Source organism: Procambarus clarkii, chromosome 15 (genome assembly GCF_040958095.1).
Source record: "Procambarus clarkii isolate CNS0578487 chromosome 15, FALCON_Pclarkii_2.0, whole genome shotgun sequence".
NCBI classification, from domain to species: Eukaryota; Metazoa; Arthropoda; class Malacostraca; order Decapoda; family Cambaridae; genus Procambarus; species Procambarus clarkii.
The window spans coordinates 13,828,653-13,856,152 of NC_091164.1; positions in this window are offsets into that span (position 1 = coordinate 13,828,653).

A 27,500-nucleotide genomic window follows, 5' to 3' on the forward strand; every position below is an offset into this window, starting at 1 on the left:
TCCATGGTTCATTCTCAAGTGAAAATAAATTACAGAATTCGTTAATTTATACCAGTACGGGGTCAGGTGATAAAGGTAAAGACAAGGGGGATAATTGGGGGACGAAGCAAATAAGAACATTAGAGTAAAGTTAACTGTAGAAGGCCTATTGGCCTATACGAGGCATTCTATGATTCATGATGTCTAAAAAGGAAGAACACCATTCACTTCGTTCTCAATTGTGAATTTAATTGACGGAACCAGCGAATTAATTTGATTGAGAAAATCAGTTTCGTCTTGGTTAACCGGCCACAGACATAAAATATCGTCAACGTACCTATACCAAAGCAAATTTGAGGGTAAAATCCTGGGAAGGATATTTGTTTCAAAACATTCCATGTACAGATTGCTCAAAACAGGGGAGAGGGGATTACCTATCGCCATGCCAAATGTTTGTTTATAAAATGAATCATTAAAGCTGAAATAAATATCTTTAATGCTCAATTGTATAAGTTCAATAATGGTGTTTGTACGTAAAGTTAAATTATACCTTGGGAGTAGATCCCGTAAGAATGACAACAGATCATCAACAGGAACCCTAGTGAACAGAGCCGTCACATCAAAACTCACAAGTATAAAATCATAATTTATTTTCAAATTAGACAACTTGTTAACCAAGTCCAAGTTGTTTGTTATGCGTGAGTTGGAAATGGAACCTAATACTGGAGACAAGACTTGGACAAGCCATTTGGAAAGTCTATATGCCACAGATCCAACATAACTAATAATAGGTCTTGCAGGATTATTGGGTTTGTGTGTTTTAATAAGCCCATATAGATATGAGAGAGAAGGGGAACGACTTAAAAACTTAGGAATCAACTCCTTATCGTTCTTGAGCACGGTTTTAAGAGTTTTGTTGAAATGAGCAATAACTCTTTCAACATGGTCACTATTAACAGGTAAATAAGTGTCTCTGTCCTCCAATAACTGGCTCATTTTTTGGACGTAGTCTTCTTTGAAATATATTGCTATTTTAGACATCATGATTCATAGAATTGGTAGGAGTTTCAAATTCAATGTGTATAGGAAACCTACCAATGTGTGCTCGTATATCCTTTTCTACTCAAATCATCGTGTTCAGGTCAAGCGGGCAGTTTTTTCTGGTATGTTTCTCAGAGCACTGAGAGTTTGCAGTCCGGAATTTTTTGATAAAGAAATAGCAAATATATTTGAAATTGGGAAGAAGTTAAAATACCCAAAATCGTTCTTGGATCTTGCGTTTGGTCAAGCAAAAAGGACTTTCTACAAACAGACTACTAAGTCTAAACCAGAACTGAAAAACTCGTTGGTATTTCCATATTCTGATGGTCTAGTAAATCTTGCCTCAGCCCTGAAGAACCTTAATATTAATCTAGTGTTCAAAAATGATAATACAGTTAAGTCCATGTTAATTAAGAACTCGCCCTCGTCTGTAGCAGGTTGTGTGTATTCCATCCCTTGTAATGAGTGTGCATGTGTTTACATCGGTCAGACAGGTAAATCTCTTTCCTCGCGTTTAAAACAGCATTCATATGCTATTCGTACAGCCCAGCACTCCAGTGCATTGTATTTACATTCCAGTTTATGTAATCATTCTATCGACTTCACAGGGTCAAAATGTATTGTTAAAAATAAGAATTTTGTTGAACGAAAGTGACCGAGTCTGCTCTGATCAAACATTGTAACAACAGCCTTAATGTGAGCCCCGGTATGTACAAGTTGGATCTCTATTTAAGCCTCAATATAGCACGTCAAAACAATATAGCAATCATTTAACACGTATGGCACTTGGAGATATTAATAAGAGCTGCCTCATATGGGCCAATAGGCCTTCTGCAGTTACCTTCTTTCTTATAATTCCTTTCCTCCACTTATTCTTGGTGGTCAGGTGATCTGCCCAGGCGGATATAAAGGTCTGATCAGCAATGTTTTCTTATCTCCATTCTACTTTGCTCTGATGAAGGCGAATTATTTTTCACATGTGGTTATTCTGCATATATATATATATATATATATATATATATATATATATATATATATATATATATATATATATATATATATATATATATATATATATATATATATATATATATATATATATATATATTTATATATATATATATATATATATATATATATATATATATATATATATATATATATTTATATATATATATATATATATATATATATATATATATATATATATATATATATATATATATATATATATATATATATATATATTAGTATATTTTGGTAGCAGTCTTTCCTGTAGACATATATTATTAAATATGACCGAAAAAGTAAGATTAATAATTCTAACACGAATTTTCTCAATCTTTCGTACATTACGCTTCACTGTTGGAGGTAAATCAAAAATCACTTCTCCAAAATTCATTTTTATTTCTAGTCTGACGCGACACGGGCGCGTTTCGTAAAACTTATTACATTTTCAAAGACTTCACAAATACACAACTGATTAGAACTTGCGTTTCCCTGATTTTATATCTACATTTGAGTGAGGTGGGAAGGGTGATGTGGCAAGACAACAACATCTCTTTCTAGGCGAAAAACGATGCATAAACAACAGGGCTCCATTAAGGAACATATAATCTCTTCCCATAACCAAACCATCGCCAGAGAAATCCTAGTAAACAACACAGAAATCATCGATAGATACAGCGATAGCAGGCGGCTTGACGTTTGCGAGGCACTACACATCAAGAAGTCAACACCAGCAATCAACAGCCAATTATTGCACAACTATATTCTACCCACCTCAAGACTCCGCTCCAATATAGAAGCATCAAGAAATATGGACCAATAGGCTTTCTACAAACACTTCTATTCAATACCCATTGTTTCTGTTCTGTCTTGTGTTGATACTTTTAATACCCTATTAATATCCCCTAGTGTTCTGTCTTGTGTTAATGCCACATCACCCTTCCCACCTCACTCAAATGTAATGCCACATCACCCTTCCCACCTCACTCAAATGTAGATATAAAATCAGGGAAACGCAAGTTCTAATCAGTTGTGTATTTGTGAAGTCTTTGAAAATGTAATAAGTTTTACGAAACGCGCCCGTGTCGCGTCAGACTAGAAATAAAAATGAATTTTGGAGAAGTGATTTTTGATTTACCTCCAACAGTGAAGCGTAATGTACGAAAGATTGAGAAAATTCGTGTTAGAATTATTAATCTTACTTTTTCGGTCATATTTAATAATATATATATATATATATATATATATATATATATATATATATATATATATATATATATATATATATATATATATATATATATATATATATGTCGTACCTAGTAGCCAGAACGCACTTCTCAGCCTACTATGCAGGGCCCAATTTGCCTAATAAGCCGAGTTTTCACGAATTAATTGTTTTTCGACTACCTAACCTATCTAACCTAACCTAACCTAACTTTTTCGGCTACATAACCTAACCTAACCTAGAAAGATAGGTTAGGTTAGGTTAGGTAGGGTTGGTTAGGTTCGGTCATATATCCACGTTAATTTTAACTCCAATAAAAAAAAAATTGACATCATACATAATGAAATGGGTAGCTTTATCATTTCATAAGAAAAAAATACGAGAAAATATATTAATTCAGGAAAACTTGGCTTATTAGGCAAATCGGGCCTTGCATAGTAGGCTGAGAAGTGCGTTCTGGCTACTAGGTACGACATATATATATATATATATATATATATATATATATATATATATATATATATATATATATATATATATATATATATGTCGTACCTAGTAGCCAGAACTCACTTCTCAGCCTACTATGCAAGGCCCGATTTGACTAATAAGCCAAGTTTTCATGAATTAATGTTTTTTCGTCTACCTAACCTACCTAACCTAACCTAACCTAGCTTTTTTTGGCTACCTAACCTAACATTACCTATAAAGATAGGTTAGGTTAGGTTAGGTAGGGTTGGTTAGGTTCGATCGTATATCTACGTTAATTTTAAATCCAATAAAAAAAAATTTACCTCATACATAATGAAATGGGTAGCTTTATCATTTCATAAGAAAAAAAATAGAGAAAATATATTAATTCAGGAAAACTTGGCTTATTAGGCAAATCGGGCCTTGCATAGTAGGCTGAGAAGTGAGTTCTGGCTACTAGGTACGACATATATATATATATATATATATATATATATATATATATATATGTCGTACCTAGTAGCCAGAACTCACTTCTCAGCCTACTATTCAAGGCCCGATTTGCCTAATAAGCCAAGTTTTCCTGAATTAATATATTTACTATAATTTTTTTCTTATGAAATGATAAAGCAACCCTTTTCTCTATGTATGAGGTCAATTTTTTTTTATTGGAGTTAAAATTAACGTAGATATATGACCGAACCTAACCAACCCTACCTAACCTAACCTAACCTATATTTATAGGTAAGGTTAGGTTAGGTAGCCAAAAAAAGCTAGGTTAGGTTAGGTTAGGTAGGTTAGGTAGACGAAAAAACATTAATTCCTGAAAACTTGGCTTATTAGGCAAATCGGGCCTTGAATAGTAGGCTGAGAAGTGCGTTCTGGCTATTAGGTACGACATATATATATATATATATATATATATATATATATATATATATATATATATATATATATATATATATATATATATATATATATATATATATATATGCATGCAATTGACGATCACAAAACACTGATCATTTTATGCGGAAAATATATATATATATATATATATATATATATATATATATATATATATATATATATATATATATATATATATATATATATATATATATATATATATATATATATATATCTATATATATATAGATTTTATATATATATATATATATATATATCTATATATATATAGATTTTATATATATATATATATATATATATATATCTATATATATATAGATTTTATATATATATATATATATATATATATATATATATATATATATATATATATATATATATATATATATATATATATATATATATATATATATATATATATATATATATATATATATATATATATATGCATGCAATTGACGATCACAAAACACTGATCATTTTATGCGGAAAATCCACAGAGAAATATGAAATGAGGTGAACGTTTCGGCTTTGTTAAAGCCTTTGTCAACACCAGACTGACTCAAAGTCTGGTGTTGACAAAGGCTTTAACAAAGCCGAAACGTTCACCTCATTTCATATTTCTCTGTGGATTTTCCGCATATATATATATATACAAATATTTATTATTATTATCACTTATTATTATTAGGAAAAGGTAAGTGGTGCAGAAAAGATTGCGATACAAGGAGAGAGAGCGATCATAGAACAGCCTCATGTTAGCTCACCTGTGTCTGTGTTCACCCAATTAAACAGGACGGCAACGTTATCAGCAAGCAGCCAGGTTATATTGGTACCAATCATACTCCTCACGAACTGGTTCTCCACATTGTTCTGGGGACAGACAGCAGTAGCAATAGTTATTATTTGTTATTATTTGTTATCGCCTCTTTCATTTAGATAATATATTTTTACTTCATATTTAACACTTAGCTTTTCTAGCTATCGATTGTGTAATATACTGACTTCAGACTAACTTTTTCCATCATTTCTAATACATATTTTTCTCTCACATTCTCCTCTCTTTCTCACCCACACACACACACACACACACACACACACACACACACACACACACACACACACACACACACACACACACACCCTCCTCTGCATAGAAAACCCTCCTTTCCTTCCTGTCCTCCCGCCCCGTTCACCCCATACCCTCCCTGTCCTTCCCCCTTCACTTGACCCCCCACCCCTCATCCCAGTATCATCTGCAACCCTGGTATCCACCTCACAAATCCTCACACCCATGGCACAGCTTCCTCCACCAGCAGAACATTCACCAAGGAGGAGATTTGAGAAGGGACAGAAGAAAGTGAGCCTCAAGGCAATGTACACTAACATAGACGGTATTACAAATAAAGCAAATGAACTTGGAGAATGGGTACTAGAGGAAAACCCAGACATAATAGCTCTCACAGAAACAAAGCTGACGAAAACAATAACAAATGCAGTGTTCCCACAGGACTATTATGTTATAAGGAAAGAGAGAGAAGGAAGAGGTGGGGTGGTGAAGCTCTGCTGGTAAGAAAAGGCTGAGATTTTGAGGAGTTGGTTGTTCAGGGATGTGAAGGTTTCAGTGACTACATAATAGGAACAATAACAACTGGAGGGCAAAAAATTATAGTCGTAGTCATATATAATCCGCCACCAAATGACAGAAGACTAGACATGAATATGATAGAAACAACATGGCCACCATTAACATAATGGAGAGAGCAGCTTCCGTTGCTAGCAGGAATGGATCTGGACTACTAATCATGGGAGACTTCAACCATGGGAAGATAGATTGGGAGAACAGAGACCCGCATGGAGGACCAGAAACATGGAGAGCTAAGCTGCTGGACGTGGCAACAAGAAACTTTCTAAGCCAGCACATCAAGGATCCAACAAGAATGAGAGGAGAGGATGAACCAGCAATGCTTGATCTGATATTTACCCTAAATGAGTGGGATATAAAAGAAGTCAAGAGGGAAGCGCACTTGGGAATGAATGATCACAGTGTATTGGACTTTGAGTACCTGGTAGAGCTAGGAATTATCCCCCCCCCCCGAAAAAGAACTAGGAAACAAAAGGCTGGCATACCGAAAGGGAGATGAGAAGCTTCCTAAGGGACACACCTTGGGACACAGGCTTCAGAGCTAAGTCTGTACAATATATGATGGACTATGTCACCCAAAAGTGTCAGGAGGCAGTAAGCAGATACATCCCGGCCCAAAAGGAAAAATCCGAGAAGCAAAAGAAGAATCCATGGTATAATAGGGCATGTATGGAAGCAAAGGTACTGAACAAAAAGGCGTGGAGGAACTTTCGGAATAACAGAACACCAGAAAGCAGAGAGAGATACCAGAGAACCAGGAATGAGTATGTCAGGGTGAGAAGAGAAGCAGAGAAAAGTTATATCACATCACATCAGAAGGAAAACAACAGTGAAAGAACAGGTAGTGAAACTTAGAACAGGCAAGGACAGGTATACAGAGAATGACAAAGAGGTGTGTGATGAACTCAACAAGAGGTTCCAAGAGATCTTCTCAACAGAACAAGGTGAGGTCACTGTGCTAGGAGAAAGGGAAGTAAACCAGGCGGCCTTGGAAGAGTTTGAAATTACGAGAGAGGAGGTCAAGAGACACCTGCTGGATGTTAGAAAGGCTGTTAGTCCAGACGGGATCTCGCCATGGGTACTGAAAGAGTGTGCAGAGGCACTTTGCTTGCCACTCTCCATAGTGTATAGTAGGTCACTGGAGACGGGAGACCTACCAGAAATATGGAAGACGGCGAATGTGGTCCCAATATACAAAAAAGGCGACAGGCAAGAGGCACTGAACTATGTTACGTACCCTTATAAGATACGTAAGTAAATATATTAATATGTACATTTATAATTGTATGTAAATTACAAGCATGTATATTGTATACTTATACGTTCTATGCAAATGCACATTCATGTTACAGTGTTGGCGTTAGGCCCAACGTATCGTGGGAATGATTGTTTTAGTTCTTTGTGTGATCAGTTTTCCCACGGGAACTAATGATTTATATGTGATCATAAGTGGGTAACAGAGGTGAAATATAATTGAGTGAACTGTATCTGGCAAATTGTCGTGGGATCGTCCGTTGCTGGGTGTGCATGCCATTATTCTATTCTGTATGCATATTTTAATTACTATGTAAAGGAACAATTGCTTTGTTTGTGTATATCTATATGTATTAATTATTCATTAAGTTAGTTTAAGATTACTCTTGTCACAATGTATTGCTCCATTGTTGAAATAATAAAAATTGTAACTTTGGCAATTTATTCGCGGGGCAAGGCAATCTGTTTTTTGACTCGCGTTTTGTTGTTCAGTAGCTGGACGGGAACCAGGGAGATAACATCTTGGAGTTAAGTCATTCATTTTGTTCTGTCATAGCCATACCTATTATCATTTTAATTTAATGTCTGGAAGATACAGTGATATTTTAATGTGATATATTGTGACCATATAATCATCTGTTTGCTATTGAGATTTATTTAATATATATAGATAAGATATTGTCTTTATTCTTCAGTCCTAATGAAGATTCTATTTTTGTGCTCATTACTTATTAAGGGGTTATACTGGTGATTCGCTATTGAGAACAGCAGTTGTGTCGTATCCCTAGACGTAATTAAAGTTGGCTGCTGTAGGATCACGAGCCGTAACGTACGATAGGTAACAAACTACAGGCTAGTGTCCTTAACTTGTATACCATGCAAGGTGATGGAGAAGATCGTGAGAAAAAACCTGGTAGCACATCTGGAGAGAAGGGACTTCGTGACAAATCGACAACATGGGTTCAGGGAGGGTAAATCTTCCCTGACTGGCTTAATAGAATTCTATGACCAGGTAACACAGATTAAGCAAGAAAGAGAGGGTTGGGCGGCCTGCATTTTCTTGGACTGTCGGAAAGCCTTTGACACAGTACCGCATAAGAGGCTGGTACATAAGCTGGAGAGACAAGCAGGTGTAGCTGGTAAGGTGCTCCAGTGGATAAGGGAGTACCTAAGCAATAGGAAGCAGAGAGTTACGGTGAGGGGTGAGACCTCCGATTGGCGTGAAGTCACCAGTGGAGTCCCACAGGGCTCTGTACTCGGTCCTATCTTGTTTCTGATATATGTAAATGATCTCCCGGAGGGTATACATTCATTTCTCTCAATGTTTGCAGACGATGCCAAAATTATGAAAAGGATTAGGACAGAAGAGGACTGTTTGAGGCTTCAAGAAGACCTAGACAAACTGCAGGAATGGTCGAACAAGTGGTTGTTAGAGTTTAACCCAACCAAATGTAATATAATGAAGATAGGTGCATGGAGCAGGAGGCCAAATACAAGGTATTATCTGGGAGAGGAAATTCTTCAGGAGTCAGAGAAAGAAAAAGAAATGGGGGTTGATATCACGCCAGACCTGTCTCCTGCAGCACATATCAAGAGGATAACATCAGCGGTATATGCCAGGCTGGCCAACATACGAACGGCATTCAGAAATTTGTGTAAAGAATCATTCAGAACTTTGTATACCACATATGTCAGGCCAATCCTGGAGTATGCAGCCCCAGCATGGAGTCCATATCTAGTCAAGGATAAGACTAAACTGGAAAAGGTTCAAGGATTTGCCACCAGAATAGTACCCGAGCTGAGAGGTATGAGCTACGAGGAGAGACTACGGGAATTAAACCTCACTTCGCTGGAAGACAGAAGAGTTAGGGGGGACATGATCACTACATTCAAGATTCTCAAGGGAATTGATAGGGTAGATAAAGACAGGCTATTTAACACAAGGGGCACACGCAGAAGGGGACACAAGTGGAAACTGAGCGCCCAAATGAGCCGCAAAGATATTAGAAAGAACTTTTTTAGTGTCGAAGTGGTTGACAATTGGAATGCATTAGGAAGTGATGTGGTGGAGGCTGACTCCATACACAGTTTCAAGTGTAGATATGATAGAGCCCAATAGGCTCAGGAATCTGTACACCAGTTGATTGACGGTTGAGAGGCGGGACCAAAGAGCCAGAGCTCAACCCCCGCAAGCACAACTAGGTGAGTACAACTAGGTGAGTATACACACACACACACACACACACACACACACACACACACACACACACACACACACACACACACACACACACACACACTCACACACACACACACACAAACACACACACACACACACACACACACACACACACACACCCACACACACACACACACACACACACACACACACACACATACACACACACACACACACACACACACACACACAAACACACACACACACACACACACACACACACACACACACACACACACACACACACACACACACACACACACACACACACACAACAGTGAAGGAACAGGTGATGAAACTTAGGTTGGGCGCGGACAGGAACACAGAGAATGGCAAAGAGGTGTGTGAAGAACTCAACAAAAGGTTCCAGGAGGTCTTTACAATAAAACAGGGAGATGTCACGGCGCTAGAAGAGGTGGCAGCAAACCTGGTGACCTTGGATAGGTTCGAAATTTCAAGAGATGAGGTCAAGAAGCACCTATTGGAGCTGGATGTGAGAAAAGCTGTTGGCCCGGATGGAATCTCGCCATGGGTATTGAAAGAGTGTGCAGGAGCACTTTGCTTACCACTCTCCGTAGTGTATAGTGGGTCACTGGAAACGGGGGACCTACCAGAAATATGGAAGACTGCTAATGTAGTACCAATATACAAAAAGGGTGACAAACAAGAGGCACTGAACTACAGGCCAGTGTCCTTAACTTGTATACCATGAAAGGTGATGGAGAAGATTGTGAGAAAAAACCTAGTAACACATCTGGGGAGAAGAGACTTCGTGACAACCCATCAACATGGGTTCAGGGAGGGTAAACCTTGCCTTACAGGCTTTATAGAATTATACGATCAGGTGACAAAGATTAAGCAAGAAAGAGAAGGGTGTGCGTACTGCATTTTTTGGACTGTCGGAAAGCCTTTGACACAGTACCCAATAAAAGGTTGATGCATAAGCTAGAGAAACAGGCAGGAGTAACGGTAGTGCGCTCCCGTGGATAAGGGAGTACCTAAGCAATAGGAAGCAGAGAGTTACATTGAGGGGTGAGACCACAGACTGGCGTGAAGTCACCAGTGGAGTCCCACAGGGCTCTGTACTTGGACCTATCCTGTTTCTGATATACGTAAATGATCTCCCAGAGGGTATACACTCATTCCTCTCAATGTTTGCTGACGACGCCAAAATTATGAGAAGGATTTAGACAGAGGAGGACAGCTTGAGGCTTCAAGAAGACCTGGACAAGCTGCAGGAATGGTCGAACAAAGGGCTGTTAGAGTTTAACCCAAGCAAATGTAATGTAATGAAGATAGGGGTAGGAAGCAGGAGACCAGATACAAGGTACCATTTGGGAGATGAAATACTTCAAGAGTCAGAGAGAGAGAAAGACCTGGGGGTTGATATCACGCCAGACCTGTCCCCTGAAGCTCATATCAAGAGGATAACATCAGCAGCATATGCCAGGTTGGCTAACATAAGAACGGCCTTTAGAAACTTGTGTAAGGAATCTTTCAGACCATTATATACCACATTTGTCAGACCAATCCTTGGGTATGCGGCTCCAGCATGGAGTCCATATCTAGTCAAGCATAAGACTAAACTGGAAAAGGTTCAAAGGTTTGCCACCAGACTAGTACCCGAGCTGAGAGGTATGAGCTACGAGGAGAGACTACGGGAATTAAACCTAAATGATAAAGCAACCCATTTCATTATGTATGAGGTCATTTTTTTTTTATTGGAGTTAAAATTAACGTAGATATATGACCGAACCTAACCAACCCTACCTAACCCAACCTAACCTATTTTTATAGGTTAGGTTAGGTTAGGTAGCCGGAAAAGTTAGGTTAGGTAGGTTAGGTAGTCGAAAAAACATTAATTCTGTAAAACTTGGCTTATTAGGCAAATCGGGCCTTGCATAGTAGGCTGATAAGTGCATTCTGGCTACTAGGTACGACATATCGATATATATATATATATATATATATATATATATATATATATATATATATATATATATATATATATATATATATATATATATATATATATATATATATATATATATATATATATATATGTCGTACCTAGTAGCCAGAACGCACTTCTCAGCCTACTATGCAAGGCCCAATTTGCCTAATAAGCCAAGTTTTCATGAATTAATGTTTTTTCGACGACCTAACCTACCTAACCTAACCTAACCTACCTTTTTCGGTTACCTAACCCAACCTAACCTATAAAGATAGGTTAGGTTAGGTTAGGTAGGGTTGGTTAGGTTCGGTCATATATCTACGTTAATTTTAACTACAATAAAATAAAATTGACCTCATACATAATGAAATTGGTAGCTTTATCATTTCATAAGAAAAAAATTAGAGAAAATATATTAATTCAGGAAAACTTGGCTTATTAGGCAAATCGGGCCTTGCATAGTAGGCTGAGAAGTGCGTTCTGGCTACTAGGTACGACATATATATATATATATATATATATATATATATATATATATATATATATATATATATATATATATATATATATATATATATGTCGTACCTAGTAGCCAGAACTCACTTCTCAGCCTACTATTCAAGGCCCGATTTGCCTAATAAGCCAACTTTTCCTGAATTAATATATTTACTATAATTTTTGTCTTATGAAATGATAAAGCAACCCTTTTCTCTATGTATGAGGTCAATTTTTTTTTATTGGAGTTAAAATTAACGTAGATATATGACCGAACCTAACCAACCCTACCTAACCTAACCTAACCTATATTTATAGGTAAGGTTAGGTTAGGTAGCCAAAAAAAGCTAGGTTAGGTTAGGTTAGGTAGGTTAGGTAGACGAAAAAACATTAATTCATGAAAACTTGGCTTATTAGGCAAATCGGGCCTTGAATAGTAGGCTGAGAACTGCGTTCTGGCTATTAGGTACGACATATATATATATATATATATATATATATATATATATATATATATATATATATATATATATATATATATATATATATATATATATATATATATATATGTCGTACCTAATAGCCAGAACGCACTTCTCAGCCTACTATGCAAGGCCCGATTTGCCTAATAAGCCAAGTTTTCCTGAATTAATATATTTTCTCTAATTTTTTTCTTATGAAATGATAAAGCTACCCATTTCAATATGTTTGAGGTTAATTTTTTTTATTGGAGTTAAAATTAACGTAGATATATGACCGAACCTAACCAACCCTACCTAACCTAACCTAACCTATCCTTATAGGTTAGGTTAGGTAGCCGAAAAAGTTAGGTTAGGTTAGGTAGGTTAGGTAGTCGAAAAACAATTAATTCATGAAAACTTGGCTTATTAGGCAAATCGGGCCTTGCATAGTAGGCTGAGAAGTGCGTTCTGGCTACTAGGTACGACATATATATATATATATATATATATATATATATATATATATATATATATATATATATATATATATATATATATATATATATATATATATATATATATATATATATATATATATATATAGATATATATATATATATATATATATAAATATATATATATATATATATATATATATATATATATATATATATATATATATATATATTGGTAGCAGTCTTTCCTGTAGACATATATTATTAAATATGACCGAAAAAGTAAGATTAATAATTCTAACACGAATTTTCTCAATCTTTCGTACATTACGCTTCACTGTTGGAGGTAAATCAAAAATCACTTCTCCAAAATTCATTTTTATTTCTAGTCTGACGTGACATGGGCGCGTTTCGTAAAACTTATTACATTTTCAAAGACTTCACAAATACACAACTGATTAGAACGTATCTCTGATTTTATATCTACATTTGAGTGAGGTGGGAAGGGTGATGTGGCATTAACACAAGACAGAACAGGAGGGGATATTAATAGGGTATTAAAAGTATCAACACAAGACAGAACAGAAACAATGGGTATTGAATAGAAGTGTTTGTAGAAAGCCTATTGGTCCATATTTCTTGATGCTTCTATATTGGAGCGGAGTCTTGAGGTGGGTAGAATATAGTTGTGCAATAATTGGCTGTTGATTGCTGGTGTTGACTTCTTGATGTGTAGTGCCTCGCAAACGTCAAGCCGCCTGCTATCGCTGTATCTATCGATGATTTCTGTGTTGTTTACTAGGATTTCTCTGGCGATGGTTTGGTTATGGGAAGAGATTATATGTTCCTTAATGGAGCCCTGTTGCTTATGCATCGTTAAACGCCTAGAAAGAGATGTTGTTGTCTTGCCTATATACTGGTTTTTTTGGAGCTTACAGTCCCCAAGTGGGCATTTGAAGGCATAGACGACATTAGTCTCTTTTAAAGCGTTCTGTTTTGTGTCTGGAGAGTTTCTCATGAGTAGGCTGGCCGTTTTTCTGGTTTTATAGTAAATCGTCAGTTGTATCCTCTGATTTTTGTCTGTAGGGATAACGTTTCTATTAACAATATCTTTCAGGACCCTTTCTTCCGTTTTATGGGCTGTGGAAAAGAAGTTCCTGTAAAATAGTCTAATAGGGGGTATTGGTGTTGTGTTAGTTGTCTCTTCAGAGGTTGCATGGCTTTTCACTTTCCTTCTTATGATGTCTTCGATGAAACCATTGGGGAAGCCGTTATTGACTAGGACCTGCCTTACCCTACAGAGTTCTTCGTCGACTTGCTTCCATTCTGAGCTGTGGCTGAGAGCACGGTCGACGTATGCGTTAACAACACTCCTCTTGTACCTGTCAGGGCAGTCGCTGTTGGCATTTAGGCACATTCCTATGTTTGTTTCCTTAGTGTAGACTGCAGTGTGGAAACCTCCGCCCTTTTCCATGACTGTTACATCTAGAAAAGGCAGCTTCCCATCCTTTTCCGTCTCGTAAGTGAAACGCAGCACGAAACTCTGCTCAAATGCCTCCTTCAGCTTCTGCAGATGTCTGACATCAGGTACCTGTGTAAAAATGTCGTCAACATACCTGCAGTATATGGCCGGTTTCAAGTTCATGTCGACTAAGACTTTTTGCTCGATGGTACCCATGTAGAAGTTTGCAAACAGGACACCTAGGGGAGAACCCATGGCGACCCCATCTACTTGCTTATACATGTGCCCATCCGGGCTCAAGAAGGGTGCCTCTTTAGTACAAGCTTGGAGTAGTTTCCTCAGAATACTTTCTGGCATGTCAAGAGGAGTACAGGCTGGATCACGATACACTCTGTCGGCTATCATTCCGATTGTCTCGTCCACAGGTACGTTGGTAAACAGCGATTCCACGTCCAACGAGGCTCTTATCCCTGTGGCCCGTGTGCCCCGCAGTAAGTCCACAAATTCCTTTGGAGACTTCAGGCTGAAGGCGCAAGGAACATAAGGAGTCAGCAGGCCGTTGAGTCGCTTTGCCAGTCTGTACGTGGGTGTGGGTGTCTGGCTAATGATTGGCCGAAGTGGGTTTCCAGGCTTGTGCGTCTTGACATTTCCATACGCATATCCAGGTTTATATTCCCCAATGATCTTTGGCAGGTGGAGTCCGGATTTCTTGGCGTTTACAGTTTCGATCAGTTTGTTGACCTTTGCTTTTAATTCGGCTGTAGTGTCCTTCGTTACCCTTTGGAACTTAGTTTGGTCAGAGAGTATGATGTTCATTTTCGCCAGATATTCGTCTTTTTTAAGAATGACATATATTGGCGACTTGTCACCTCTCCTGACAACTATCTCCTTGTTCTCACGAAGGCTTTTAGCTGCCGCTTTAAGCTCGGGGGACAGTATGGTGCTTCAGTAGTTGCCTCGATTCTTTCCTCCTTCTGCAATAAGTTCTGCTTGTAAGGTATCTTTGGTAGTGACCTTCTTTTGTGTCTCGAGGTCAAATATGTCGTCCAACAGAATTTCCAACTCTACTTTCCGGGCCATTTCACTCGGACTGGACATAACATGACAGTTTATGCCCAGATTTAGGAGAGTGACTTGGTCCTCAGTGAGGTTAATTCCTGCAAGGTTCAGGAAGCCATCTCTTGGTCGTGGAATTGCCATAGGTTGCCTTCCCACCTCACTCAAATGTAGATATAAAATCAGAGATACGTTCTAATCAGTTGTGTATTTGTGAAGTCTTTGAAAATGTAATAAGTTTTACGAAACGCGCCCGTGTCGCGTCAGACTAGAAATAAAAATGAATTTTGGAGAAGTGATTTTTGATTTACCTCCAACAGTGAAGCGTAATGTACGAAAGATTGAGAAAATTCGTGTTAGAATTATTAATCTTACTTTTTCGGTCATATTTAATAATATATGTCTACAGGAAAGACTGCTACCAAAATATACTAATATTAAAGTGCACGACCCAGCAGCAAGGAATCAAGCCTTCACGATAAAATATCGCCAGGATCTGATTCGTGATCAGATATACAAGGCAGAGAATGAAATCAAAGACAACAAAACGCAACTACTTCATGCTACAAACGAGTGGAGAAATAGCAACATCGACCATAGTATCCGTACCCGCATTGAACAACACCTCGACATCCTCACAGACCAACATCACCTCAGCACTGAAACAAGGATTATCAAGAAACTAACAACATTATATGGAGGACCTATGGCAATTCCACGACCAAGAGATGGCTTCCTGAACCTTGCAGGAATTAACCTCACTGAGGACCAAGTCACTCTCCTAAATCTGGGCATAAACTGTCATGTTATGTCCAGTCCGAGTGAAATGGCCCGGAAAGTAGAGTTGGAAATTCTGTTGGACGACATATTTGACCTCGAGACACAAAAGAAGGTCACTACCAAAGATACCTTACAAGCAGAACTTATTGCAGAAGGAGGAAAGAATCGAGGCAACTACAGAAGCACCATACTGTCCCCCGAGCTTAAAGCGGCAGCTAAAAGCCTTCGTGAGAACAAGGAGATAGTTGTCAGGAGAGGTGACAAGTCGCCAATATATGTCATTCTTAAAAAAGACGAATATCTGGCGAAAATGAACATCATACTCTCTGACCAAACTAAGTTCCAAAGGGTAACGAAGGACACTACAGCCGAATTAAAAGCAAAGGTCAACAAACTGATCGAAACTGTAAACGCCAAGAAATCCGGACTCCACCTGCCAAAGATCATTGGGGAATATAAACCTGGATATGCGTATGGAAATGTCAAGACGCACAAGCCTGGAAACCCACTTCGGCCAATCATTAGCCAGATACCCACACCCACGTACAGACTGGCAAAGCGACTCAACGGCCTGCTGACTCCTTATGTTCCTTGCGCCTTCAGCCTGAAGTCTCCAAAGGAATTTGTGGACTTACTGCGGGGCACACGGGCCACAGGGATAAGAGCCTCGTTGGACGTGGAATCGCTGTTTACCAACGTACCTGTGGACGAGACAATCGGAATGATAGCCGACAGAGTGTATCGTGATCCAGCCTGTACTCCTCTTGACATGCCAGAAAGTATTCTGAGGAAACTACTCCAAGCTTGTACTAAAGAGGCACCCTTCTTGAGCCCGGATGGGCACATGTATAAGCAAGTAGATGGGGTCGCCATGGGTTCTCCCCTAGGTGTCCTGTTTGCAAACTTCTACATGGGTACCATCGAGCAAAAAGTCTTAGTCGACATGAACTTGAAACCGGCCATATACTGCAGGTATGTTGACGACATTTTTACACAGGTACCTGATGTCAGACATCTGCAGAAGCTGAAGGAGGCATTTGAGCAGAGTTCCGTGCTGCGTTTCACTTACGAGACGGAAAAGGATGGGAAGCTGCCTTTTCTAGATGTAACAGTCATGGAAAAGGGCGGAGGTTTCCACACTGCAGTCTACACTAAGGAAACAAACATAGGAATGTGCCTAAATGCCAACAGCGACTGCCCTGACAGGTACAAGAGGAGTGTTGTTAACGCATATGTCGACCGTGCTCTCAGCCACAGCTCAGAATGGAAGCAAGTCGACGAAGAACTCTGTAGGGTAAGGCAGGTCCTAGTCAATAACGGCTTCTCCAATGGTTTCATCGAAGACATCATAAGAAGGAAAGTGAAAAGCCATGCAACCTCTGAAGAGACAACTAACACAACACCTATACCCCCTATTAGACTATTTTACAGGAACTTCTTTTCCACAGCCCATAAAACGGAAGAAAGGGTCCTGAAAGATATTGTTAATAGAAACGTTATCCCTACAGACAAAAATCAGAGGATACAACTGACGATTTACTATAAAACCAGAAAAACGGCCAGCCTACTCATGAGAATCTCTCCAGACACAAAACAGAACGCTTTAAAAGAGACTAATGTCGTCTATGCCTTCAAATGCCCACTTGGGGACTGTAAGCTCCAAAAAACCCAGTATATAGGCAAGACAACAACATCTCTTTCTAGGCGTTTAACGATGCATAAGCAACAGGGCTCCATTAAGGAACATATAATCTCTTCCCATAACCAAACCATCGCCAGAGAAATCCTAGTAAACAACACAGAAATCATCGATAGATACAGCGATAGCAGGCGGCTTGACGTTTGCGAGGCACTACACATCAAGAAGTCAACACCAGCAATCAACAGCCAATTATTGCACAACTATATTCTACCCACCTCAAGACTCCGCTCCAATATAGAAGCATCAAGAAATATGGACCAATAGGCTTTCTACAAACACTTCTATTCAATACCCATTGTTTCTGTTCTGTCTTGTGTTGATACTTTTAATACCCTATTAATATCCCCTCCTGTTCTGTCTTGTGTTAATGCCACATCACCCTTCCCACCTCACTCAAATGTAGATATAAAATCAGAGATACGTTCTAATCAGTTGTGTATTTGTGAAGTCTTTGAAAATGTAATAAGTTTTACGAAACGCGCCTGTGTCGCGTCAGACTAGAAATAAAAATGAATTTTGGAGAAGTGATTTTTTATTTACCTCCAACAGTGAAGCGTAATGTACGAAAGATTGAGAAAATTCGTGTTAGAATTATTAATCTTACTTTTTCGGTCATATTTAATAATATATATATATATATATATATATATATATATATATATATATATATATATATATATATATATATATATATATATATATACACATATATATATATATATATATATATATATATATATATATATATATATATATATATATATATATATATATATATATATATATATATATATGTCGTACCTAGTAGCCAGAACGCACTTCTCTGCCTACTATGCAAGGCCCGATTTACCTAATAAGCCAAGTTTTCATGAATTAATTGTTTTTTGACTACCTAACCTACCTAACCTAACCTAACCTAACTTTTTCGGCTACCTAACCTAACCTAACCTATAAAGATAGGTTAGGTTAGGTTAGGTAGGGTTGGTTAGGTTCGGTCATATATCTACGTTAATTTTAACTCCAATAACAAAAAATTGACCTCATATGTAATGAAATGGGTAGCTTTATCATTTCATAAGAAAAAATTGGAGAAAATATACTAATTCAGGAAAACTTGACTTATTAGGCAAATCAGGCCTTGCATAGTAGGCCGAGAAGTGCGTTCTGGCTACTAGGTACGACATATATATATATATATATATATATATATATATATATATATATATATATATATATATATATATATATATATATATATATATATATATATATATATATATAGGGGGGTACCACCACTGGTGCATTTATAGGGACCCACAGCCTCAGAGAAGGGAACACAGAGCACTCAGGGAAAAACTTGACATTTAACTCTGAATACGAAAGAGTGTTCACTTCTCCTACCACCCCCTTTTTTTTTTTTTTTATTTATTATGATGTACACTTTATTATGCAAGGTTATACAGTTACATATCTGATTTTATACAAAAAATAAACATTAAGAGGACACAAGAAAAAGTTCGCTTCCTAGAGGCTGTAGATTTCCTCGAACTCCTCCGACGCCGGGCAGGAACCGAGGATGCAGCGGGCATTTCCCCTCTGGATCGCGACACTGAGGCGCTGAAAGAGAAAACTTGCTGCTCTAGGGTCTCTTGTGGTGTCAATGAGCTTGGAACCAAGATCCTTAAGAAACCTTCTTGCACTCTCACCCCATGGGCCTAGGGTCTCAGACCCTATTGGAACGAAATTGTACCTTTGATCTAATTGCCTGTACTTGACTGACTTTTGTTTTTCTCTGTGTGTTGCTGCGGCTCCTGCCGTGCCGGCAGAGAGGGTGATGTATGTCGTTGCCAGGGTGGATACGCAAGTATAGTCCCATGCTAACTGCCTGCCACCCTTCCACGGACGCAGTGTGATTCCGTCTGGTCGGCCGGCAAAGCTAACAGAGTCACGGTTCAGTAGGTTGCGGGGCTCTCTCTCCGCTGGACACTGAGCAGAGGCAAGGCTTCTTTTAATGATGTCGTTGACTTCGTCGTGTCTAGTGTGCCAACCACCCGATTTTCCACAGTGCAGGCCATGCAATCCATATTCGTCAGCATCTGCCTCGCCGCAAATACACCTGTGAACAGTGTGGATAGGGGCAGCTAGGCGGAGAGCGACTGCAATACGGAGCTCCTGCGGATCAAGACGTGTGCCTGTCGCAGACATAGGGACTGCCAGAAGGAAGTCCCCTGCATGGGGAGCCTGCACAGCTGTGAGGCGTGCACGATCACTGGGGGTTGTTGCTGCCTCCAGCAAAGCTGTGGCTTCTTTGTCTACAATGGGGCTGTCCCAACTGGATTGTTTCTTGGCTTTCGGCATGGCTGGTCTGAGTGCTGGGTCTGTCATGGCACCCCATTTCGTGTCGCATTCCGTGTAGTGGGGGTCCTGTATCCCCGCTACATCACTCAGGGTGTCAGGTAGAATTTCCTTAACCAGGTCATCTGATGCTGAGGAGGAAGACAGGAAGGCTGGGACAGCAATTTGGGTGGCGGTGCGGACACCCAAGCCACCGAGCCTGACAGGAAGAGTGGCTTGTTTCCACTGGCATTCGTTGAGGAAGAGGTTAACAACTTTTTCCAGCATGGTCTTCAGTAGGAGGTCATACTCGTCAAGCTTTGGGTTGTTGTAAGATGGGGCGCACCTCAGAAAGTAGGTTAGCCTCGGAAGGGAAAGGCATTTGGTGAGGAGATAAAAAGCATCGTGGGCATCGATGTCACCTATTCTGTCTTCCATCCTCCTAAGGTCTGCGATTTTCTTGTCGAGGATCTCCTCAATGGCGTTAGACCCGAGGGGAGCTCCAAGGAGGGTGCTGTTCTCGGCCCTAATGACATGGGCTCCAGGCAAGGCAGACCTTATTCTAGCTACGATGTCTGGGTTGGAGGAGACTACTTCACACTTGGAAGGGTTCAGGACGAGACCCAGGCTTACTTCTTGCTCCCTTATTTTCCTGATATCTGACAAGAGGTGGTCTACGGTGCCAGCTATAGTGCCATCATCCAAAAACCAGATGTTGAACTCGCTGGACAAGCTTTCGGTGATTTCTTTTAAGACTAAGCAGAAAAGAAGGGGAGCAAGAGGATCACCTTGCTGAACACCTTCACATGATCTGATTTCATGTTCACCAAAGAGCAGTTTTGACTCGCCACTGTAGCACGATAGTATGAACGGGTAGAGGGGCCGGAAATGGCGATGTACGGCACAAAGTACTGCATCTCTTCTTACCATGTTGAAGGCATTCTTAAAGTCCAGTTTGAGCAGGGCCTTTTCATCAGAAATGTTTGTGATGTATGCTCGTGCTGCATGGGCAGCCGCTTCACAGCCTTGGGGGATTCCAAATCCTAGCTGGATTGGTTTCAGCAATTCAGCCGCTTGCTGGCTGACAACCCTCGTAGCAGCCTTGGCAATCAGGCGTCGGAGAGTGTTGCCAACAGCGATTGGCCTGACTCCTTCGTCCTTCTTTTTGAGAGCACAGAGGGAGGCACCAAAAAAGAGAGGCCTGATGACCTCAGGTATCTCACCAGCCAGACACATGTTGACGAACCTTGTGAGTTCCATAAGAAGATCTTGTGCAGCATCACCAACCGCAGGATTTAACATTTGCTTGATATGTTGAGATTTTAACCCTGTAAAGCCGCCTGCTGACCCAGGTGGAAAAGAAAGGGCTGCTTTGTAGACCTCAGATTCACCAACGGTTAATGGGTCTGAAATGGTGTCGGCTGATGGCGGAACGATGTTGTCGCCTTGAGGGGCTCTGGGTGGGTGCTTGCTTTGCAGGGCCCGTGCTGTGGCTGAGTTTCGAGGAGCAATATATATATATATATATATATATATATATATATATATATATATATATATATATATATATATATATATATATATATATATATATGTCGTACCTAGTAGCCAGAACGCACTTCTCAGCCTACTATGCAAGGCCCAATTTGCCTAATAAGCCAAATTTTCCTGAATTTATATATTTTCTCAAATTTTTATCTTATGAAATAATAAAGCTACCCATTTCATTATGTATGAGGTCAATTTTTTTTTATTGGAGTTAAAATTAACGTAGATATATGACCGAACATAACCAACCCTACCTAACCTATCTTTATAGGTTTGGTTAGGTTAGGTAGCCGAAAAAATTAGGTTAAGTTAGGTAGGTTAGGTAGTCGAAAAACAATTATTTCATGAAAACTTGGCATATTAGGCAAATCGGGCCATGCATAGTAGGCTGAGAAGTGCGTTGTGGCTACTAGGTACGACATATATATATATATATATATATATATATATATATATATATATATATATATATATATATATATATATATATATACATACCTCAAATACAAGTTTTCCATGATTGATGAAGATTAAGCCAACCAAGAGGTTGCGTGCACATGAATTGCCTGTAAAAGTTTTCCATTTTGTTGTTGTTGTTTTAGATTTTGCTACTCAGAACGAAATGTCCATGTAGCACGAGCTATGGTGAGCCCATAATTGAGTTCGGTTACTCGCGATAGCCTTGTTACTCTGATATTTGGGTCAAACTTTTAAATGGAGGTGGCGTTTCCTCCCTTTTCCCTGTTTTTTATAACATTATCTTGGTGGCAGATGTAGGTGCAGAAGGTTCACTAGAGAGTCCCATTCTCCAACGGTTTTTGTAATCATTGTAATCGCTGAGGAATGTGCATCTAATGCAGCTGCTCTCATTGGATTAATGTTGAGTTTGATGCTAGAGGGCTTCTGTAGCTTCACATTCCAATAAGTAGAGCAACAGTGGCGCCTCTGCTTCTGTTCCACAGATATGACACTCTCTAACTATTGGGTTTATTACCTCCCAGCAGCACTTGTAACTAAGTCGGAGTCTGTGAATGGCTTCTGTAATGTCTCTGGATATCTTTTTGTCAGGCTTGAAAGAGTAGTAGCCACTGGCTTGTTCGTACGATATCGCAGTGGATCTTCCTTCCGCTACTTTGGCTCTGTGGCGACTTTAAATAGTTGGGAGTATTTTCTTCTTGATTTGCTCCTTAATCTGTGAAAAACTTGGGGGTATTTGAACCTGTACAACAGGAAGAGCAGTGGCAGTTTTTTCTAAAGAGTCTGCCTTTTCATTATCATCTATGCCAATGTGACTTGGTATCCAATTTAGGGTGTTTTCCATGTTTAGTCATGTCTTATCTTCTTTTTGGGTGAGGTGGTAAAAAAAGAAGTGAATGAATGGAATAACATAGGGGATATTGATTGGATATTAAATGTATCAACATGGGCAGCTTTTATTCTTGCGGCTGCTTTTGTTTCTAAGACAGGGCTTTTGGATCCTTTCTCTGTGTTTGCTCGGGGTCTTGAGGTTGGTGGAATGTAATTATGTGATAACTGGTTACTGATTGCTGGCCTTGATTTTTTATGTGTAGTTCCTCGCTGATGTTCAGTCTTCTGTTGTCGTTATACCTGTCTATTAATTCAGTATTACTTGTTAAGATGTCTCTAGTGATGGTCGGGTTGTGTAGTGATTATATGCTCTTTGATGAAGCCCTGTTGCTTGTGCATTGTAAAGCGCCTAGAGAGAGACGTTATGGTCCAGCCTATGTACTGAGAACTTTGGGGCTGACCGACCCCAAGTGGGCATGTGAAGGCATAGACGTCACTGGTCTATTTTAAAACGTTCTGCTTGGTGTCTGGAGAGTTCTTTATATGTTGGCGGTCTTCTTGTTTTTGTAATATATTGTTAATTGTGTCTTCTGATTGGTGTCTGTGGGGATAACCTTCCTATCAATAATATCTTTCAGGACTCTTTCCTATATTTTATAAGTCGTTGAAAAGACGTTCCTGTAAAACATTCTGACAGATGGTACGTATGGTGTGCTGGTTGCTTCTTTATAGGTTGCATGGCATGTCAGCTTTCTTTTAATGACATCTTCAACATAACCTTTAGAGATGCCATTATTGGCTAGGACCTGCCTTACTCTACAGACTTCCCCGTCGACCTGCTTCCAACCAGAGTTGCAAGTGAGAGCTCGGTCAATGTAGGTGTTGACAACACTCTGCTTGTGCCTTGTCCGTGCAGTCACTGTCAAGACATGTCCAAGCGGAGGTAATAAGATACAAGCATATTAATGAAATTTTAAACGTGACAGTTACGGCACGATACTTTGCTCCGTCATTACCTGAGGCAGCAAGGAGATCCATTTGTTGCTAACGGGTGAGCTGGGAGATTATTGTGTGTTCACTCTAGAGTATTTTAACTATTAAGTTCGTTCTTTTTGAGTACCGGCCACCACTCGTTTTATTATATATTTTCTGTGTTAATGTGCAACTCCAGGTGTGTTTCTTATTGTTTTTGTATAGTAGGAGTATACCAGGAAAGGATTTGGTGAGCCTGTTTTGGTTATGGGGTAATACGTGAGCTGTACTTCCATCAGAAGCGTGTAGGTGTGCTTGATAGCTGGTTTGTAAATCATTATCTGTATCAAAGTGAGATATTGGTAGTAGAGTAAATGTCAATAGACACTATCGGGTGTTATGTTATGTGGAGTGGATGTTGTAATATTAAATAACAATATTACCCCAACTTATTATTTCCATTGTCCAATACGTAGTGGATAATTGTATCTCTTGACAGGTGAAATTTGGATAGTTTATCCTTGGGGACAGGCCCAGTCTACAGCAGCTGGAGGGATTGTTAACCTATACAGTTTAAGTACACGATCAGGTGAATACTTACACTGTATACTTCTCCCATCACCACAAATGGAAAATAGCAGTCGGGGGGGGGGGGGGGGGGGGGAGGAGAAGGAGGAGGAGGAGGATGAGGAGAAAAGGTAAGTAGTAGTGGAAGAGTAGGAGGACTGGGATGAAGTATTGGGGAGAGGAGGGAAAGGCGTTTACTCGAGTGTGAATGCCGGCATTTATTTGTGTGTATATGAGGTGTGGTGCGTTTGTGTTAGTGTTAGGTGAGGGGAGCGGGCGTGGGGAGAGGGAGAGGTGGAGAAAGATAAGAGGACTATGGTGTGGGCATGTGTTGGTGGCAGTGTGATAGGGTGGGTATTACACTGTGGCGGGCGGGCTAGTGCATCGTGGGCGGAAAGAGGGAGTATTTAGTGATAGAGAGAAGTGATGGGAATACGGGGGAGGCAAGAAGGAAACAATGGGTGGTTACATAATGGTCTGTGTGTCATATAGATGTTACTAACTACCTACCCTGAACCCCATGAGACATTTGTACATTTATATGAACCTCTATACTTTATGGTTCAATCAAAGACGTATTATGATATATTTTAAAATCACTCTGTACACCATGAGATTACCAAGACAGGTTCCTTTCTCCAATACGAACATAGGGTGCACAATGACCAAGAGAGAGAGATATACCTACCATTAAGATCTCTCCCTCGACACAAACTAGGTGAGTTCTGTATGTCCAATACAGGACATACAGACATACTGACATACTGGCTGTCCAGTATGGCGGGATTGGTCGACTTTCATCTTTCCTGGTAACTGCAGGTTGCCTGTGTGTGTGTGTGTGTGTGTGTGTGTGTGTGTGTGTGTGTGTGTGTGTGTGTGTGTGTGTGTGTGTGTGTGTGTGTGTGTGTGTGTGTGTGTGTGCCTGTAAATACCTTAATGTAATTCCACACACACACTCACGGCTAAGTGGATAGGGGTCTTGCGGATGAATGAATAACACTTGGGAGTCACGGTCTTAATGGCCCGGGGTCGATTTCCAATGGAGGTGCAAAAAATTGGGCAGAGTTTCATTCACTCCTAAAGTTCAACTAGCAGTAAATATATTCATGGGAGTTAGACAGCTGCTATGGGCTGCTTCCTGTAGATATGTATGTGAGTACTCACCTAGTTGTACTCACCTAGTTATGCTTGCGGGGAATGAGCTTTAGCTCTTTGGTCCCGCCTCTCAACCGTCAAGCAACATGTGTACAGGTTCCTGAGCCTATTGGGATCTATCATATCTACACTTGAAACTGTGTATGGAGTCAGCCTCCACCACATCACTCCCTAATGAATTCCATTTGTCAACCACTCTGACAATAAAAAAGTTATTCTAATATCTCTGTGGCTCATAAGGGCACTCAGTTTCCACCTTGTGTCCCCTAGTGCGTGTGCCCCTTGTGTTAAATAGACTGTCTTAATCTACCCTATCAATTCCTTTGAGAATCTTGAATGTGGTGATCATGTCCCCCCCCCCTAACTCTTCTGTCTTCCAGCGAAGTGAGGGTTAATTCCCGTAGTCTCTCCTCATAGCTCATACCTCTCAACTCGGGTACTAGTCTGGTGGCAAACCTTTGAACCTTTTTTAGTTTGGTCTTATCCTTGACTAGATATGGACTCCATGCTGGGGCTGCATACTCCAGGATTGGCCTGACATATGTGGTATACAAAGTTCTGAATGATTCCTTACACATATTTCTGAATGCCGTTCTTATGTTGGCCAGCCTGTCATATGCTGCTGATGTTATCATCTTGATATGGGCTGCAGGAGACAGGTCTGGCGTGATATCAACCCCCAAGACTTTTTCTTTCTCTGTCTCTTGAAGTATTTCATCTCCCAGACGGTACCTTGTATCTGACCTCCTGATCCCTACACCTATCTTCATTACATTACATTTGGTTGGGATAAACTCTAACAACCATTTGTTTGACGATTCCTTCAGCTTGTCTAGGTCTTCTTTACGCCGCAAGCAGTCCTCCTCTGTCTTAATCCTTCTCATAATTTTGGCATCGTCCGCAAACTTTGAGAGAAATGAATCTATACCCTCCGGGAGATTATTTACATATATCAGAAACAAGATAAGACCGAGTACAAAGCCCTGTGGGACTCCACTGGTGACTTCAGGCCAATCTGAGGTCTCACCCCTCACCGTAACTCTCTGCTTCCTATTGCTCAGGTACTCCCTTATCCACTGGAGCACCTTACCAGCTACACCTGCCTGTCTCTCTAGCTTATGTACCAGCCTCTTATGCGGTACTGGGTCAAAGGCTTTCCGACAATCCCAGAAAATGCAGCCCGCCCAGCCTTCTCTTTCTTGCTTAATCTTTGTCACCTGGTCGTTGAATTCTATTAAGCCTGTCAGGCAAGATTTACCCTCCCTGAATCCATGTTGGCGATTTGTCACGAAGTACCTTCTCTCCAGATGTGTTACCAGGTTTTTTCTCACGATCTTCTCTATCACCTTGCATGGTATACGAGTCAAGGACACTGGCCTCTTGCCTCTTGCCTGTCGCCCTTGTTGTATATTGGGACTACATTCGCCGTCTTCCATATTTCTGGTAGGTCTCCCGT